Source organism: Perca flavescens, chromosome 1 (genome assembly GCF_004354835.1).
Source record: "Perca flavescens isolate YP-PL-M2 chromosome 1, PFLA_1.0, whole genome shotgun sequence".
NCBI classification, from domain to species: domain Eukaryota; kingdom Metazoa; phylum Chordata; class Actinopteri; order Perciformes; family Percidae; genus Perca; species Perca flavescens.
In genome coordinates, this window is record NC_041331.1 from 42,421,144 (window position 1) to 42,437,639 (window position 16,496).

Below are 16,496 nucleotides of genomic sequence, written 5' to 3' on the forward strand. Positions count from 1 at the left end.
TGGTATTGCATCTAATCGTTGCTGGTACCGCGGGCGCCATCTAGTGGCCAAATATGGTAGTGCATCTAATCGCCGGTTGCGCTGCGCGATACCGCGAACGTAATGACGTCGCGGTCGAACGTCGTCACACCGCGGGCGCCATCTAGTGGCCGAATGTGGTATTGCATCTAATCGTTGCTGGTACTCGCGGGCGCCATCTAGTGGCCGAATATGATAGTGCATCTAATCGTCGAAACTGCGCACGCATCTAGCGGATGTGATGACGTAGGTATAGCTGTCGTCATGGTTTATGTGGGGTGAGGCATTATTTACATTTTGTAAAAAAGTGTTAAAACGTCTGATAGACCAATGGTTAGCTGTTAAGAAGGGTTTGCTATTGGTGGGTTGTAAAAACGCCCTACAGGGTGTGGTTTGTGGTGTTTAAAAACCCCTTGTTTCAAGGCTGACTGCTCACTTTTTTATCCACCATTTTTAGCTGTTCTGGTAGCTAGCTTGTTTCCACGTTTTTTTCCACAACAAAAGGCCAGCTGGAGTTCACTTTTTAATTCTTCTAGGTGCAAGCAAAGAGGAATTGTTTTTCAGCCATGTCTTTCCACGCATTTGGACAACAATCTGGATCATCTTTTGTTGAAGAAGGTGAGACATCTAGAATAGGACCCACTACATTTGGTTTGAGCCTAGCCCACCGTGAAGAGTTATGGGGATGCGAAGAGCCTAATACTGGAACAACAGGCAGTTTGAGTCAGGCTCCCAGAAAGAAGCGATTCCGTTCGGAGATCTTTCCTACAAGCATGACTGAGTCATGTACATCTGATCTGGAATATGTTGGTGTCAACGGATACAGTTATTCAATTCGCTACAATGCTGGATACGTGACATTAGCTGTTTACACTAGTGTTGCTGTGGAACTATCTAGCAATGCCAAAACAGCCTGTACAATCTCTGTGAAAGACTGGGGCCTTTTTTTCGTGATGTCGTCTGTCCGATCTTGACAATCCGGGCTTACCTGAGCTGGTGTATGTGTCTCAATGGGATAGTCGCAATGGCTCCAGTATCTATCGTGTGGAAGCAGACCGTTTCACTAGACCTACAGAGGATTTTATTTTCCTTAGCTTGTGCAGTGAAAGGGAGAAGTTAGTTGCTGCCCGTGGTCATGAAGAATGGAAGTTAAAACCGTATCCTGTATCTAACGATGAATACAACAAATGGTTTAAAAATGTGTTCTTTATACAATGGTGTGACTGGGAGATTTTGAAGAAACAGTTTGATACCATCGACTATGTCATCAGAAGAGACAAAATAAGGAGTTCTTATGAGAACATAAGAAAAAGATTGATATTTGGGAACACTGACCAACAGTCTCTACCCCTGCCACGGAACCTCTATAGACCTAAAATCATCAGACACAAAGACTAGCAAAATGGTGGGTCTATTTTTAATGTGCTAATTATTTGCCCAAAATAGTTAAAATGATTTTATTTTTATTTTTTTTGCTACTGTGATTGTAATGTGTTATTTTTTTTTCTTCCCAGAGGATCATCATTTTGTGGTTTCATTCGACCCTGAAAGTTTATCACCTACTTACTATGTAACAACCCTTGTAGATACTGAGTTTGTTTGCAAGAAAAACAGTAACTGATGTCTTCAGGATTTCCTGAATATATTTAATCAGTAAAAGCGATCATCCATAGCCAACCTCTATCTATGATAGAATGAGTTTCACTTCTTCATAACTGTACTATGTATGGATGTGTGAGAGTGTTTTGTAAAAAAATAAATAAAAAAGAATGACATCTCTAATGGGTTCACTTTGTTTTAAATGAATCATGGGAAGGTTTGCCCAAGATATACTATGATCCGTCCCACCCAGGAGTATGCTACCGTGATTCCGTCAAAAGAATGCACTGGCTTGTCTCCAACTATACCCACGGTGAAAAGACGGATGCTGAGGCATCTTTGTTTATAGATAGCTCCTGCATTGAAACACTTCCCAAGATCTTCTGAACATTGTTCTTTCCAAGCTGATTTGGGATGTCTGAATATTCATCGGGCGATAATGTCAGATTATTCATTGACATGTATTGATGAATTTTTAAATATGCCCTATGTTTAAATCGGGGGGACAAGTGCCTTTAAGGAAATATTGGAACACTGTCCTGAAGCTCCAAACAGCTGGAAAAGAAAATAAGGTTTTTCAAAAATTGATGACACAGTATAAAATTCAATTTTTCCACATCGAATGAAATAAAAGCAAGTGTTGTTGAACGTTTCAATAGGACTTTCAAAAACAGAATGTGGAGATATTTAACGGCTGTTAACTCGCCGATATATTGAGGTAGTACAAGATATGGTTGCTGCTTACAACTCTGCATACCATAGGTCAATAAAAATGGCTCCGTCCTCCGTATGTAAAGACAATGATGAAACCACATGGAACGGTGCTGTTTAAATTTCAGATGGGGACACCGTTAGGAGAATAAAGGTTACCAACAGACCTTTACAGATGAGTTTTTACAATATCAAAATGTATAGGTAGAACTCCTCCTGTTTACATACTGAAAACAATAGTGGGGAGCTGGTGACAGGTACCTTTTTACGAAGCAGAGTTACAGGCTGTAATTGTAGACAAAAAAAAGTGTTTAAAATTGAGAAAATGCTGCTCGAAGGATGGCCTGTACTTGTGAAATTCAGGATTCATGGATCTCATGGATCTCTGAAAAGACATGGTTGATGTAAGATAAAAAAGAGGGGTCAGTCTTGTAATATTAATCATTGTGGTTTGTTAGTGAAAGGTGTTGGAGCTATGAATAAGAACGGATTTTTTTGTTACGCTGCCTAGTAATTCCTCACAATTAGTTTATCCAAATAATAAGATTTGGCAATTCAGAACAAAACTGGCTAAACCGATCATATTACAAACACCGTATGAAGTTGGTCTTATTGAAATTCAATACCCCAGGATCTGGAATAGTTTCACTGAGAACGATGCCAAGATTGATTTCATCGACACGAAAACAAAAATGTACAACAAGACAAGGCTAACAGTTGGTTCTTATAATACAATCGCCAGCATTGTTAATGAATATAATATGAAATGTGCTGCTAACACAGCCCTAGCCCACATAACTATGAGCCACAACCCTATCACTAATAAGATTCTTTTCACGGGAGGAGACGGATGGAATATTGTGTTTAGGGGCGTCTGGCGAAATTCTTGGGTTCATACCAGACTCTGTGTTCGAAATTCACATTGGCCCTCATTTAAAATGTTCAGCTCCACACCCGGCCGACATCCATGGGGGTCGTTATAATATATTTATTTATAGTGACATTGTGGACTATCAGCTAGTCGGTGATAGTCATGTACCCCTGCTCCGTTGTATAAATATCTCTGATGAGAGCAAAGCGATGCCCACTCTGAGTTACGACAGTCCTCACTACACCTCGTTGTCACGCTCGACTATTACTGATATTCAGATAGAACTACGAGACGATCAGAACCAACACATCCCTTTCTCATACGGAAAAGTAATTGTCAAACTACATTTTAGACCTGTGAAACATCATTAAAATGATGAGGAAAGCGTACACAGCCGATGATGGAAGATATATGCACTATTACATGAATCAAGCTGGTGGAGAGTTGCCGGGTTTCATAGGCTCCAGCACACAATATGGGCATGGATTAGGGGGGATATTCAGAAATTTATTTCGAATGGCTGTTCCACTTTTAAAAAGGGGTTTAATATAGCCAAACCCCATCTAAAAACAGCAGCAAGTGGTTTTATTGGCGATGTTGTGACTAATGTCAGGAACGCCGTGGCATCCAGACAACAGGGCAATGGGCTCATGGTGTACAGGCATAAAGCATTAAAAAGAAACCCCGCCAGGATGTGGGCGTAGCCGGACTGTGAACAAAAAGCATAAAAACACCACCAAAAACGAAGAATTCTCAAAAAAAGCATCTGTCAGTAGGCGCAGAGCTCAAACGACGCTCTCTGTCCCTGACAAAAGACATATTTTAATTTTACAGAATCAATCATGGCGTTTATTCATAATCAGTCCGAAGAGTGTGTGAAGACCGAATTGGACCTGTTTACAGTACCGTACACACAAACATCTATCGAAAAATCTACATTTGTAGAAATCCCACCAATGTCAGCTCTAACGGACGGTGGTCCTATTGAATTTTTCATTTCGCTAGCGGGAGGATTATCTCGACCTTAACGATTCATACTTGTATACACGTGTAAGGATTACAAACCCTGATGGCACATTGTTGGCTAACGCAGCCGATGTAGGTTTTATAAACTATCCTGGATGCAGTCTTTTTTCACAAGTAGATATAATGCTGGGTGATAGACTGATCACACAGTCTTCAAATACGTATCCTTATCGATCCGTTATAGAATGTCTTCTGAATTATGGAAAGGACACATTGGCTACGCAATTTAGCACAGGGCTATTTTGTAAGGACACAGCGGGCAAAATGGATGAGACTTCTATCACAGGCGATAATTTGGGGTTGACACAAAGGGGTGAATACACATCCGAAAGCCGTATTGTTGAATTAATAGCACCAGTACACGCAGATTAGTTTTTTCAAGAAAAATTGTTGCTAAATGGTGTGGACATGTCTCTGAAATTCATACGTTCAAAAGATGACTTTGCACTAATGACCCCTGGAAATGTCCAATTCGCTGTGAAAATAATGTCTGCTAGTCTATTTGTCAAGAAAATATCAGTGGCACCAACTGTTAGACTAGCTCATAGTCGGGCCCTACAGCATACTAATGCAAAATATGCTATTGACAGAGTAGCTCTAAAAACCTTCTCAATACCTACAGGCACACGTGTTTGCAACCAAGAAAACCTATTCATAGGACAGATTCCTAAATTTGTAGTCATAGCTTTCGTAGATAATGAAGCATACACAGGTTCGTATGCCCATAACCCCTTTAATTTTGGAAACTATAATACAGAATTTATTAGCCTTTATGCCGATGGACAGCCTCATCCAGCCCGTCCTTTTCAGCCCCTTTTTCAAAGAGGGCAATATGTACGGGAATATTATCAACTGGTTGAATCAACAGGACGCCATTTAAAAGACAGGTCACTAGCCATAACACGAGAGGATTTTGGGGCTGGTTATACTCTATTTTGTTTTAATTTGGAACCTGACGGTGGGGGCTCAGGAAATGTTTCACTGATTAAGAACGGTAACGTTCGCTTGGAAGTTCGGTTCAGAAATCCACTTCCTAGGACTGTGACCCTTATCTGCTATTCAGTTTTTGACTCTGTAATCGAAATATCTAACAGGCGGCAAGTCCTATTGGATCACTACTAAAGATGAATACAATAGAACTCACCAGCGTCCTCAGAAAAAGAATGAATAGAGACACAAATTTCTTAGGAGTAATACCATGCGATCATCTCCCAAAAACAGTTGTTTGTAAATTACCCGCCATGCTCGTTGTAAATACACAGCCCAGTAATATGCCGGGTGAACACTGGCTAGGTATTTACATTACAGAGAACAAGCATGGTTTGTTCTTTGATAGCTTTGGACATCCACCTACCTTTTTTCCTCAGGAAATTGGCAATTTCCTCTTAAAGAACTGTGTGGAGATGTACCATTCAGCAATCCAAGTGCAAAATAATTATTCTACAACATGTGGCCAGCACTGCGTCTTCTTTTTATGTCATATTCAGAAAAAGATTCCTTATACAAAAGTATTGAGCATGTATGGCACTAATCTTGTATGCAACGATACAATGGTCAGCCATTTTGTTAGCAGTATACACCCCGTTGTGTGTCACGATCAGAAATTTAAATGTGTACAATGTTCATGTTCCACCTATAGGTAGAAATTGTGTAATGATGTTTCTTTTCAAAAAATAAAGAATGTGGAATATACTATTCTTATAATGCCTTAATTTTTTTTTTTTTTTTTTTTTTTTTTTTAAAACAAATTATAAAAAAAAAAAAAAATGCATTCAACAGATAAAATTAATGTAAAACATTCATTTAATGTCACCTGTTTACATACAACACAGCATTTTCACGTAGTCGAATAAAGCCAAACACATGAATAGAAAATTTATGTAAAACACATTCATTTTATGTCACATGTTTACATACAACACTGACTTTTCATATAGTTGAATAAAGAAAACACACCTCAAATAGAAAACACCCCTCTCAATAGAATAAAAAAAAATAAAAAAGGTTTTTAAAAAAAATAAAATGAAAACACAGTGTAATCAAATAAAAAAGTAAAAATAAAGTAGTGTAATAATAGAAAATAAAAAAAGTAAAATAAAAACAAAATAGAAATAGGTTTTAAAAAAAAAAGTAAAATATAAAGTAGTTAATAATAGAAATAGGTTTTTAAAAAAAAAAAAAAATATAAAGTAGTGTAATAATAGAAATAGGTTTTTAAAAAAGTAAAATATAAAAATAATAAAAATAGGTTTTTAAAAAAGTAAAAAAAAAAATAAAATAGAAAGTAGGTAAAAATAGAAAATATAAAAGATTAAAAAACTAGGAAAAAGTAAAATATAGTCTTAGTAATGGAAATAGGTTTTTGTAATACTAAATGTTCTAGGTGTAATACTAAATGTTCTAGGAGTACTAGTTGCTCGTAAAGCAGATGGTGTACCATGTGTAAATACAGGGGCCATTCTTATTGCTCTAGGAGTGCGAGGGGTTCGTGGAACAATCATAGGCGTTTGTGTATTAGTTTCAGATGATGCAACAGTTTTAAAAGCCTCAATAGAACAGCGTACCCTCGTGTTTGGGATTACGGAGAGTGGCACATTTAAGCTAGCTAACGTTTTTAAAAAATATGTTCCACCCTTTTGGTCTAGAGTGTTCTGGAACATTATTATGGGTTGTGACACTTTTCAGCAGATCATACAGATGACTTCCAGGCACATTCTTATTTTCAACAACTATTTCCCCTTGATTTGTCCAAGATAACTGGTCATTGTGTCGGGATAATGAAGCCAATATGTATTCTGCATTTCTTTTATTTCTTATAGGCATATGTTTCAACACTTCTGTCTTTAACATATTTTCTTCTTCATCTTTTGAATCATCCTTTGAATCAACTTCAGGTATTGATAATGTAATCACACTTTTCTCGCGTTCACCCTGTTTTATCATGACTAAGTACCGCTGTAGAATACTGGAATATCTTTTAGCTTTTTCATATACATCAATGTCAGGCTGTTTCAATATATCACTCATGGCTCGGTCCAATTCACTTTGTACAGACTGTCGCAGAGATACATTTGAGGAGTCCGTTGTTTGAGGAGGTTGTAATGCCACTAATTGATTTTGTGGAACCAAAAACATTTTCTGCGTGTGTTCCATCTCAATTCCTGTTGATAAGACTTGCTATGAATGGGATAGCGGCACCCAGGAGGGAGTAGAAACCCCCCTGTTTGATTGATTGTCTTTTTTTTTTTTTTTTTAAATGTTTAACTTTTTATCAGCTATTAGTCTAATAACTTTCTTCTTCTTCTTTAACAGTTTGTACTGATTATTAGACAGTGGTATGTGGCCTCTTAGGACGTTCAAAGCTATTTCACAAAGCGCATTGATAAAGTCTGGACTAGCGTTGCTCACAATGACACCTCTCGCTCTGGGTGACGCCTTATGTAGCATGTCTAACAATGTAAAATTCCTCTCCATTCGACTTGACATTATTACACCTTTTTCTAGGAACATATACAACCTGCTGGGGGATATCAGAGCTGTTCTGAGTCTTAAAATATCGGGGTTGTGGATTTATAATCTATCAATAGATAGCCAAAGGTGTAACTAGTGGCGTCTTTAAAAGCCTCTAAAAATATTTAGAATTTCCGGGGAACATTTGCCGTGCCAGCAAGCTTATTTGATGTTGATCTCTAGCATTTTTGAAAATAATCATATAGTTGGTGTTCAAACTGATTGTACGACTAGCTTTACCTTGAATAAACAGATTCTGCACTAAATATATACAACTAAGGCGTCGGTGATGGACATACTGTGTGAAAACTTTTGAACTTCCAAATTATCACAGGCTTGATTCATTAAATCGTCTATAATGAGCAAATTATTCTTAGTAGTAGGCAAGAGTGCCTCGTCGCAGAACGATTCGGGAGACCTTGTACAAAATTTATATTCACCGTTTTAAGCAATTGATCGTATATTGGTTGCCAGCATGAATAGATGTATACTATGTTATCAATTTTTTGTGAAATAACAGAGGACATGTTTTCAATAATGTCTTTGACAAAATATGTTTTTCCACAATTCGAAGGACCACTGATAACGAGGCTAAAAAAGGGTGTTGAAGCCTACCATCAAATCCTGAAACATCCCTAGTAGCCATAAGGGACGGTTGTATAGTCTTGGAGCACACGTCGTTTGTTGTAAACAACCTGTACTTTCCTTGTCAAGGTGTCGTTTTTGAGATGGAACTGTTTTTTGTCGCGCTTTATTGTGAATGCTGTTGTGGTCAGGCGGCTAGGATGTTGCTGGTTGGTCACAAAGGATTGAACAAGACCAATTAACGATTCATGTGTAACCACTTTGGCATTTGAGGCATTAAGGGTCACACCCTTGCATTTAACTTGTGTATTTCCTTGAGCAGTCCTATAAGCATAGCATTTAGGACCCCCGGAAACAAACTCCGTTATATAATCTTCGTTAGGAGCCCCACAGACTTGGCGCTATTTAGTTCATCCGTTAAATCACCAAGATAAGGCCCTAGAGGGGGATCCACTCGCCGTCTCTGCTTGTGAACAAAATGCTGTCAGTATCCACATATAAAATACGTTCCTGCAGTTTATCCAACAAATCATATAGCTCCATGCGGCGTAGGCGGTGGTCATGGCTCCTATAAAAACATTCACATCTTTTACTCTGGATGCTTCACCATCTGTGTATCTCCACTGGACAATCGCTACTTCTGGTGAGATGAATGAGAACTGGCGAACATCAAAAGTGTCGCTGAACATGAGCTGTGTGAAGCGGGATGGTTCTGTTATGAGCTCAGCAGTAGTCATATTATTTCGCATGGCGAATTTTCCCCAAAGACTATTCAGAAGCAGTTTATTTGTATGCCTGACAGCTTTGTTAAAACATATCTTGGCGGATCAAGGCGAATGCCTTCATGTGCATAATAGTCATCTATGTACTTTTGTTTTTCGTCTTCCGTCTTGATATGTCCAGGGTATCCTGAAGCTTCCTGCTTACGTTTAAGAAATGTTTTAACATAGGCTTTAAAAAGCTGATCAGTTTTTTCTGGGAAATGCCAAACTTCAGCAATGGAAACAATCTTGTACCCTTTCTCTACGGCTTTCTGTAATTCAAACGTCACCCAAACGCCAGACAACCACCGTTCTTGATCGTTATGTGTGCAAGGTGTTGTTTGATTCATCTGAACAGCACACGCTGCACATAGGGGGAACATCAGTTTACCGTTACAGTGGTAGGGCAACACAGGGTGATACAGGCCTCTGGGGGGTGCTACTGTACATTTCACAATGCCAAAGTATGCGTTTATGTCATCAAAATCCTTGTGTATTATTTGGGGTGTCCTATTGGATAATCTCTTTTGGACTGAACAGTTGGGTACAAACTTGTGAAATCATAGTATCTGATCTTTTCATCATTTTCTACCTTGTGGTACAGCTTCATTGCATTTGTGCGGCCTCCAAAGAGGGATTCTCGTGGATTGAGGCGCCCTGGTTTTTCATATGTTAACATGAACTCCTTAACGTCAGGGTTAGTGTCCACAGCCTGTCTCCAATCACATTCCCACATCACCACAACTTTCAGCTGATGCTTATTTTTTAGAACAGCCACTCTGTTATGGAACTCCGAGCGCAGCTCACCCTGTGTTTTTTTTTGTTTTTGGCGAGAGGATTGACTTCACCTGGCGCATAGCACTTATCACAGCCGTGAAAGAAGCAGCCATTAAATTCATAACACGTGTGTGTGTCTTCACAATAGCCATCTACAAAGAACTGACCGAATGACTTTTCACCTCTGTTCAGAGCATGTTGTATGTCAAGGCCCTCTCTGTCTGCAACATACTCAAGCCACTGTATTGAAACATCAGAACATGTCTTGTTTTGCCTAATGTAGGCACCTTCGTATGTCAGAGCAACAGTGTCTTTGGGAAGGAACAGCGTTTTAAATACACCCATACACGAGGAAGCCAATGTAGCGTATGCAAAGCGGGTCTAGGCCTGTGCACTCGTGGAAGGCCTCTCTGTATATTTTGCATGCTTTAATCAAAACCGTTACATCGTTAACACAATAGCTGTGCATCTCTTTTCGAAAGTCAAAAGGGGTGTCGCGGACCGTGTCGTACCACTCCATGAGCGTTTTCTTAGAGGTGTCACTCATAGCATCATAACCATATAGAGCTGGTGCAGGATACGGTCCAATATAATTCTCATTCTCTCGCTTGTTAAATTCATGGGGAAGAATCCTTTGAGAAGATCTGAGAACCCCATTGCTGCGGAGTTTTAGACAGAGCCATAGGGATAAAACTGAGCGAATCGATCCAACGCTGATTGAAAGTAGAATCGATCATCAGAAGCACCCTTGAACCGCGCATAGTAATAGTTGGACAAAGTTTCTGACTCACCAGATACTCTAAAACTATATAACTGTCAAAACCTGAAGCATTGTGTGCTATAAAAGTATAGCCTTTGTATTTCTCCTGTCTGTAGTTCTGAATGAATGATGCGACGCAATTTGTTGTTTTCGTAGCAGTTTTTTTTGCCCGTCCATATCCATAATGCATACAAAATTAGCTTCATAGCGCCCACATTGATAACGTGTTTGAAATCGTAAAGAGATACTTATCACTACTTTCTTTTTGCGTTCTCTACGGGTTGTATATAGCAAGAGTGCGTAGTAGCACCTAAAGGCTCTCTACAATGTAGGCATTTAGGTTTTTACAGCTGTGTGGATTTTTCGACACACGATATGTTGCGTGACAGGACTACTTAATATTTGTTTGTATTGCACGGTATAAGCCCGTGTTTCCCATCGGGTTTTTATGGTTTTCAAAACACTGTTGCGATTTGCATATCGTCTACAGTCTCTGCATTTAATGGTCTTGTCAGGTATACAAGCAGTGTAACACACATTACAATCCCAACTACAGCGGTGCCCCAGAGGGTTCTGGTAGGTCTTGTAACACCCCGCAAAGCGTAAGGCGCCCCAAAAAAGCCGTTTTATTTACGATGAGATAATAATGCTCGTCATGCAAATACAACCACGCTGTTTTCACATCGGGTTTGTCGTGCGTTTTGAAGATTGTGGGTTTTTACAGCCAGCTACATGATGGAATATCACAATTTTCATTTTCAAATGTTTCTGAAATCTGTCAACATCAGAGAACGAAACTTTATGTGTGTAGTCAAAACCCAAATCACTATGCAGCTGCTTGGCATAATTCATCTTCTCATCATCGACAATCTGCTGTTTACATAATGTGCCAGGCAGAGAGAAAAGCAGAGATTGTCGTTACCAGCGTTATTCTTGGGATTATACAAAGCATTACCTTTTTCTGACAATATTTGATCGTAACCAATGCTTCCTAGTTTTCGGCGTCCCCCACCATTCCCTCCCGACATATTGCGGCGCTATTGTCACAATTAATTCTAAAGAGTCTTGGTCAGTGAATTATCGTTACTCTGCATCGCCTGTGCTACTTGCTCCAGAAATGTGTCTGTGTTATAGCCATCGCTTGAATTCAACATTGTTTGGATAGGGACATCTGGCGGGACCCCTTAACTCAACATTTAAAACACTGTCCTGTGTTGCATTACCCAACGCCCTCTCTATTAAACCTGTTAGGGTGCTATACACCCTTTCAGGAACACTACCAATATCCGTCAAATCAATATTTTCGCAAGTCAACATCTTGACGAAATTCAGCAGCATTAAAAGGGGTATCTGTCTGGATGCTATTTCAGATGTTACCTTAGAAACCCGCCCCGCACCACACTGCACACTACCCTGAGGATTTTCTGAGGGTGATGGAGGGGGTCTATAAGCGCTTGTGGACGGTTGGGGACCAGTCTGCTCATCTGTACAAGATCGTTTTGAGGGCTGAACACTCGGAAAACATGATGGTCTCTTATTACTCTGATCTATGCCTGTGGGGTCTGTATTTGATGATTGTGTAGAGTCTGTATTGGCCTGTGTATTGCTGGAATATACGCTTGAAGGACCATTATGTGACAACTGCGCAGGAGCAGGTCTATCTGATGTGTGTGTTTTCTCACTGTTGCTTTCACTAGGTCTAGCGCGAGGCATAGTTCGGGCCCATGCTTCGAATATTTTGCATGCATTGCACACAATCGTGCAAAATCCTGAGGATTGTTTACTGCTCTTGTGTAATCGTCCTTGCACGGCCATTCTAGTTCCTCATCAATACTGAGCATCACACTCCCCTAGGGGTTCAGATTTTTTTTTTTTGGGTGGGGATGACATTTTTTTTTTTTTTTTTTTTTTTTTTATTTTTTTTTATTTTGCACAAACTATAGACTGTTTTAACACTTTTTTACTGCGGGGTCATATTCATTGTGTTTTTAAGGCATACTATCATAGGATCAAGCATTGAATTGAGAGAGCTGACATGAGAGGCAATAGCTGTGCCAAAGCCTGTGACCATATCAACCAAATGCGTGTTAGCTCTGGCCTGAATGGCTAGCGCGCAGTTCAAAGTCTGTGACCAAACCGGTCAATTGTGTGTTAGCTGTTTGCAAGACATCTAATTTATTCATAAGACCATTGTTTTGTTTTCGTAATTCGGCTAATTCTGATTGTATTTGTTTATAAGGGTCAGCGACTGCAGGTTGTTGAGGGGATGTGTTAACACAATACTCAAAAAACTCTGCACTCTGAAGTAATGTTAACTGCTCAGGACCTCCTAGTGCCCCACCTTGTTCAAACCGATTGTTAGTAATATAATTAGGTACTGCTTGCTTATCAAGGAATGGAGCGTTAACCTCTAATACATTTACAGGAGTGGTTATGGCGGTAATAGAGCTGTTACACTTTTTATCTGCCACAGTTATAACAGAGGTGTGTGGTATACAGCTGACATAATCGGTGCCTTCCTCGGTGCTATGAGATACAGTTAAAGAGGTATTCACCTACATTATATTCAGGGGCCTCCTGCAAAGCAGCCTGACACGGTTGGTGGGGTGTAAGCTGTGTTGCTGTTGGTCCAGTGTCTTCAGACTCTTCTCCCGTAGCTCCCGATTTGTCTGGCGTGATGTAGGGACGGGTGCTGTTAGCTCTGTGTCTTCAGACCCTTCGCCTGTAGCTTCACGATTTGTTTGGCGTGATGTAGGGGCTGTCGCTGTTAGTCCGGTGTCTTCGGATACTTCGCCTACTTCTATGGCATGGATTGTCTAGAGGTATAACAAAATATTTTTTGGTTAAATAAAGACACACACAAACACACACACACACACACACACACACACACACAGCACACACACACACACACACACACACACACACCTCATCAGATGTCTTTTGTTCCCTCTCAATGGTGACACTTGGTGGCTGGTAGGGCGTTGGTGTACTAGGCGACGACCAATGCAAGGACTCTTCAGGTGCCTTTTGTAAAGGGGAATCCTTTTGTTCCCTCTCAATGGAGACACTTGGTGGCTGGTAGGGCGTTGGTGTACTAGGCGGCGACCGATGCAAGGACTCAAGTCTTTGCGTGCCGTTAGCTGCTAAAACAAAGGAAAAAGCCTTTTTAACAATATATACATTTTATTTAAAAATCTTTTATAACACAATGTAAATATATTCTGCTAGCTACAAATCGTTTCTCACCTCTGCAGTGGTGTTAGGAACACCGATACAGTGTCTGGGTAAGGCGTGTCTGGAACAAAGGAAGGGCTTCTTCTTTTGGGCGGGAGACCAGTCGTGTATGGCTTCACAGGCTGAAATTAGCATTAGATTAAATTAAATCTTTTTTTTTTTTTTTTTTTAAATACAACACGCTATTTTACTGCTTTCCTTTTAAACTCACCTCAATAGATCTCTTCCTAGATCTCTTCTTAGGCTTGTGTGGACATACGTATCTGCTCCATGGGGGTGACTGTGTGAAATCGTCCTCAGGCGTCAAATACAATGTAACTAAGTCTTCCGTCGCCTTTAGTTGCTAAAACAAAGGAAAAAAGCCTTTTTAAAAATATATACATTTTATTTAAAAAGCTTTTACAACACTATGTAAATATATTCTGTTAGCTACAAAGGTTTTCTCACCTCAGCTGCTGTGTTACTATCATAAGATACAGTGGTCGGGTAAGGCGAGACGGAACAAAGGAAGGGGTGCTACTTTTGGGCGGGGAGACCCGGTCGTGTATGGCTTCACAGGCTGGAATTAGCATTAGATTAGAAAAAAAATTTTTTTTTTTTTTTTTTAAATACAACACGCTATTTTACTGCTTTCCTTTTAAACTCACCTCAATAAATTGCTTCTTAGGCTTACGATGGCGAGCGTTAGGCGTAGCAGCTTTCACAGAGAGGGGCATAGAAGCACATGGTCTTTCAACAGGATTGATTTCAGCCACATGGGAGGCGAGTAGCCCTCGCCCTTGCGGATCCTTTGTTCAGGGGCTGATTGTCTAGACAAAGAATATATATATATATATATATATATATATATATATATATATATATATTAGATGGCTACAAACACAGTGATAAATTAAACAGTAATAAATATTACATACTGAAAGAGATAAATAAACCGTAAATACCTGTTTGCTGTGTTCTTATTCCTTATTAGAGTGGCCTTTGGTTTAATGTTCTGGCGTGTTGGGGTCTGTAGGAATGGGCTACACGGACTTTTTAAAAAACAAAAACAAAATGAATGAAAACACAGTACTAAATCAATTAATGCTGTAGTGTATAATATATTTATAAGTTTTTTACCTTGTGGTTTAATAGTTTCGTCAACTAACACAGCCACGTTATCCCAGCTCTTTGCACGATCACCTAATGATGCAAACTACATTATAACACACAAAAAAAAAAAAAAAAACGTTTTTAAGTCACAAATGTCTGAATGAATTAAATACCTTACAATAAGCTTCTTTTTTTTTTTTTTTTTTTTTTTAAATATACTCACCAAATGCAGCCATTGCTGTAGAACCGAATCCTCTTTCTTCAGAGGACTTTGTTGAGAAAACGAGGGAAAGTTTTAGCTAGCCACGTAGCTACAAAATGCAGGTAAAAAAGTGAGCAGACCCCGTCTTGAAACAAGGGGTTTTAAACACCACAAACCAAACCCCTTTATGACGATTTAACACTCACAACAAAAGACCCCACATTTACAAGCTAGCTACTGGTCTAACACGACTTTTTTTTTTTTTTTTTTAACACTAGCGTCATGTGGTACAACCCACCAGCATTACGAACACACGATCAAAGTTTTAGCTAATTCATGAATGACTGAATGAATTAAATAGCTTTGAACATTCTTAAACACAAGCTTTACTTACCACTTGTAGGTAGCGATGAAAAAACTAATCTGCGTTGCTTGCACCAAGAAGAATTAAAAAGTGAAACTCCAGAGGGCTTTTGATGTGGAAAAAACGTGGAAACAAGCTAGTTACCAGACTAGCTAAAAAAAACATCTAAAAAAGAGCTAAATAGCAGTAAACAAAAAGGCTAAAGAGGGCACTGCTGAAAGCGATCCCTAGTTGTTTTTCACCAAAACATAAGACAAACTCCAGATGGCCTTTTGTTGCGGAAAAAGCATAGCGTGGTAAAAAGGGTGCTACAGGCACTATGAAATCTGTGAGAATCCGCCTCCGCTCTCCGCACCAGACCCCTGTAGTGGTGAAGCGGCCGCCCGCACTACATCGTCACCACGTTCGCGAGATGCGCTCCCATATTCGACCACTAGATGGCTATAGCGGGTGTGTGCCGACATTCGACCGCTGCGTCATCACATCCGCTAGATGCGCACACAGCATCGGCGGCGGGATGCGCTCCCATATTCGGGCGCTAGATGGCACTCGCGGTGTGCCGACATTCGACCGCGACGTCATCACATCCGCTAGATGCGCGCGCGCGTTTCGGCGATTAGATGCACTACCATATTCGGCCACTAGATGGCGCCGCGAGTACCAGCAACGATTAGATGCAATACCACATTCGGCCACTAGATGGCGTCGGCGGTGTGACGACGTTCGACAGCGACGTCATTACGTTCGCGGTATGCGCGCGCAAACCGGCGATTAGATGCACTACCATATTCGGCCACTAGATGGCGCCCGCAGTACCAGCAACGATTAGATGCAATACTACATTCGGCCACTAGATGGCGATCGCGGTACCAGCGGGCACCAGCGGCGTTACATGCTGCGCTCATATGACCAGATTACAGGGTGGGTTTGCGCGTGCGTGTGATGACGTCACACATGCACGCGCAAACCCACCACCTTTATAC

At 40.2% G+C, this 16,496-nt stretch overlaps 2 long non-coding RNA genes across 2 annotated transcripts in view; both read right to left on the reverse strand.

Moving 5' to 3' along the window:
* The window catches only part of LOC114560173 (uncharacterized), a 17,201-nt gene extending 1,581 nt beyond the window's left edge, over nt 1-15,620 (reverse strand). The window contains exons 1-3 of the long non-coding RNA XR_003693160.1: nt 15,544-15,620; nt 15,171-15,216; nt 14,975-15,050 (exon numbers count right to left, since the gene is read on the reverse strand). This is a non-coding gene — a long non-coding RNA (uncharacterized LOC114560173). The remainder of the gene's footprint in view (nt 1-14,974; nt 15,051-15,170; nt 15,217-15,543) is intronic.
* LOC114560216 (uncharacterized) lies at nt 13,897-14,346 on the reverse strand. Its single transcript, XR_003693163.1, has 3 exons — nt 14,303-14,346; nt 14,067-14,198; nt 13,897-13,977 (listed from the first exon to the last, which is right to left on the reverse strand). It is a non-coding gene; the product is annotated as an uncharacterized LOC114560216 (long non-coding RNA).
* Nucleotides 15,621-16,496: the final 876 nt, after the last annotated feature.